We start from the raw sequence: 4,499 nt of genomic DNA on the forward strand, positions 1-4,499 counted from the left end.
CACTTTCCGGAAACTAAATTTGAGGTTATAAACCTTTTGTAATGTTTCTTAAATCATGGGGGGGGGGGGTGGAGGGGGGTGGGGTGGGAATAATCCCTTAATAAACAAATGTTAAAAGTGAGATTAAATAAATTAAATTTATTTAAGCATATTTTTAGACTGTCAGTATGAGAATTTTGGCAACTGATGAAGTAGAGTGTAAACTTAATTTTTGGACTCATGATTGATTTCTATTAATCCAGTCCATGACAGAGAAAGAAGGAATTCATCATACTTTCAGGAAAAAAATCCTTAAAGACCTTCTTACTTGCTAAAAATATCAAGTGGAAGACAGAGGTACAAATTGAAGTCGACTGTCTGGGGCAGGAATAGAGTAAATTAGATCTTGAAATAATCATGTAAACTGGAACCACCACTCTTTTAGTTACTCTGATAATTGGATTGCAATGAATCCCTAGTTTGTACCACTCAATCATGGAAGTCTCTCTATCTTCTGGTCCAATTTTGGTTAGTCTGGCACAGGATAGTAGTACCTTTCATTTATGACAGCTCACAGTTTACACAAATCATTTGCATTGCATTTGCTCATTTGATCCCATAATCATTCGAAGTAAGCTAGAAACAGAACATTGCCTTCACTTTATAAAAAAAGAAAAGTGGATCAAGAAGATCAAGTTGACTTCCCCCCAGGTCACCTGGCAAGACAGCGGTTGAACTGATATCAGAACTGTGGTTTTCTATAATCTTGCTACACCCCGATATGCTCGAATGTTCCTTTTCACCAAGAGATGATAACCAGAGTCATTCTCCTGAATCACAAATACAGACTACAATAAGAACATTGGGCAGGAAAGCAGCCACTTTCAATTTAGGCTTGTGCTTTATTTGAGTTAGAACTTCCAATGCAAATTAAATTGTTATTTAGAAAAACGACATAACTGAAACCCCAGCTAGATCCTAGATGATTTTCAGTCTTTGTGCTGTGTCTCACTCCGACTAAGTTGTTTCTCCCTTGAAATGTGCCAGCCATCTTTAAACATTTAGCTATAACAACTTCAACCAGATGCTAAATTAAATAGAAACATTTTGGAATTTGGTATTCCCCTCACACTGCATGTTTAATTTCATACCCTTGCTATACTTATACCTACAATTTGACTTCCTTTTGTATTTTATCTTTATTATTGTTTTGATCACTTAATATTTTACTTGTATGCATCAATTCAATATTTTCTTCTCAGCAATATTATAGTGTATACATGTGAAATATGGTTTAATTCAAAAACACACAAGAAATATACATTTACATTTTAAAATTAGGACAAAGTATAGAAATATGATAGTGACATTATTGGTCTACTTTGTAGTTTCTCTATTTAAAAAGTTGAAAACATAATGTATTTCTTATTCTTTTTTCTCCTTCATCTCATCTTAACCTGCTTTAGGCATACTGGACATATTTCTGTTTTCTTTTTTTAAATTAATTAATTAATTAATTAATTATTATTTTATTTTATTTTTATTTCATAGGTGAGGTAACCCTTGGTTGATCTTACAGATTGCAAGAACCTTGTCAGCTTACAATCCCTTATTTTTTATTTTTTACGCCTACAGAACCTGGTCTTCCTAGATGGTCTCCCATCCAAGTACTAACCAGGCCCAACCTTGCTGAGCTTCTGAGATCAGACGGGATTAGGCTTGTTCAGGGTGGTATGGCCGTAGACTGCAGTTTATTTTTGAATACTGAAGATCACAACTAACATTTTTGTTTATTGTTGTTCATTGCAATATTAATATTTTATATATTGTGTCACAGCAACACTGAGAGAAAAACAAAGCTTCAGAGTGAATTCTTTCTGAAATTCATCACTATCTTGGCCTGAAGGACACTTTGAAATTCAATTATTTAACTCGTTAGGCTACTGTTTAATCTCTTAAATATTCCATTTCCACTGGCAGACACCAAACAGAGATGACCAAAAAGTTTGTCATTTCTAATTGTCAACGACCCCAAACTCAAACCTTTCTTCAAAGACTGTGTGTGTTAAGAACAACACTATAACACTGGGCAACTCACTGTTGGTAGAGTCTGTTGACAATATTACACTGTCACCTAAATATCCATTACCAAAAATGATAAAATCTATGGGTAAATTTGCTATAACATACATGCTTGTATGTGCCATTTTAAATATCTGATGTCATATAGAGATGCTTTTCTTGAATGATGGTGAAACAAAATAAATAGCTAAAAATTTGTGAGCTTTGGCTCTCGACTTTGAACTTTGATATTCAAAGGACAATTTGTTTTAAAATTTCCCAGTCACTCTGTATACTGAACTTTACTTCTGTTAATAAAGCATGATAATCTGCTCTACCTGAGTGTCTAATAACAATAATCAAATAAGAGAAAAGTATTTAAGAGGATGTTTTCACTTGCAAAATTCATTTTGTAAATCTTATTTCATCAGCAGGTTTTTTTTTAAGCCTCTAAAGGTCAGATACAAATCTAACTATATCTTCCCTTCACCAGTTTATCAAGCTTTAAAGGGATGAATGAACAGAAAACAACATACAGTAATGTGTTTTACTTATACTTACACTTTGATATTTCCATCTCTCTATCTCTATCTCTATCTCTATCTTTATCTCTATCTCTAATGTATTTCTAGGTCCTTGCAATTTTATTGAAAAAGTCAGCTGATTTAATTGAAATCTAATTTAAAACTATTCTATAACCAAATAATCTTTGAGAATTATATATATAATCACTCCAGATTCTTTATTATAAATATGCCATTTCAAATATATTTGGAAAAACTGCAGTTGTTATTTTGTGGTGAAGCTCAGAATCATTCTTTAAGATATGTAAGAATCTAGTATTTGTTATTTTTACTATATATTAAATATAAATACATGCACTATATGTCATTGATGTATGTATGTATGCATGTATATATATTGTCTGGGACCCCCAAAATTTATGGAAAATAAATTTTATAATAACTTTGAGTGATGCAATATTAGTATTCATATATTATTTATAGAAATACATAATCTATCATTTGTATAGACTCTTCTTATAAGTTTTAACTGAGTTTGGCTTAAACCTTTTGTAAAAATATTTAGTTATTATGGTGATATTTTTCTTCTTGTCTTTACAAGGAGCTTTACAGAAAGTCTTACACTTTTGAAACAGAGACCATATTTATTTAAATGAGGTAAGTTTGTTACTTGAGTAGGATTGAAGCCAATACTGCTTTCTTCTCCAATGCGAACAGTATAAATAAAAAGTTAGAACTTCAAATTCTGGTATTAACAATCGCAATTTCACTTAATATGGCATATTGGGTTATGTGAGACCTCAAATTATGATATTTGATCTCAAGAACAATCACAATTCTTCAATATAACAATTTAACTAAAATATATTCATAATCTTATATACATTTTACTAAATTAATAATGAACTCTGATCAATTCTATATTTAATATCAATTTTCTCTTACAGAAAACAACAGAAAGCAAGCTATATTTATAATGATTGTAAAACCCACCCTTAGAAATGACTGTTTTTTATTATTTTTAACCATCACATGCAAGTGATATTAAAAAAGGAGAGTTTTTTTCTCTATAGAAAAGCCCCTGATAAATGTTGAACCAATTTGTTTGCTTTACAGTTGATTTCAAGGGTTAGCTGACTTTCAAGGAACGTAATATGTCTTGTATATGTTACCTTGCTAATTTTGCTACATTTCAAACTAAAGGAAATACAAATGTGACTCTCTTTCCGTGGATTCTATTTTCATATCATGTAGAACAGTTGGAGCACATTCATTCCATTTTGCATTTATTATCAGGGTGAAACATTTAGTGGAGTAAAAACTGAATAGTATCAGATATTATAAAAATAGGTTGTAGATATTCAGTATGATTTTTAAACATGTTTTGAGTAAACTAAGAAAAAAAATGTTTTTCTTCCCTCATGCATTTTTATGACTATTTTCTTGGGAGCTGGTATTACTCTTTTGCAAGTATTTTTATTATTCCCACCCTCCACTCAATGTATTTTCTGGCTGTGTGACCTAATTTGCTTGTATGATTGGTCAGGCTGCCCTGGTATTAAAAATTTTAAATTTACTTGCAAAAAAAATATTTATAAACATCTTTTGGATAAGACACCAGGGATATTGTATCCGATCTGAAGAAGAATTCAATGTAAGTCAATAGAGACACTACATAATTTCATCACTGTATAATTGAATGAAGAAGAAATGCTCTTTACCTAGTTTGAAAATAGAAATCAACTACTGTTTTCTAGAGTTGTTCCATATTTTTTTAATTGACCTAATGAGATCAGTGCTCTGGTTTACTCAAGATTAGAAAAGAGCTTTATGGACAAATGTGAAGTTTATGATTTATCTGAGGTAGTCACGTGAGGCAAAGTTGATTAAAGATCGTCTCTGATTATGTGAGTCAGTGCAGCTCTAAACAAAATG

At 31.2% G+C, this 4,499-nt stretch overlaps 1 pseudogene; it reads right to left on the bottom strand.

Moving 5' to 3' along the window:
• Window positions 1-1,605: 1,605 nt before the first annotated feature.
• On the bottom strand, window positions 1,606-1,724 carry LOC120596654 (uncharacterized; annotated as a pseudogene).
• Window positions 1,725-4,499: the final 2,775 nt, after the last annotated feature.

Source organism: Pteropus medius, unplaced genomic scaffold (assembly GCF_902729225.1).
Source record: "Pteropus medius unplaced genomic scaffold, Ma_sr-lr_union100, whole genome shotgun sequence".
Classification (NCBI taxonomy): Eukaryota; Metazoa; Chordata; class Mammalia; order Chiroptera; family Pteropodidae; genus Pteropus; species Pteropus medius.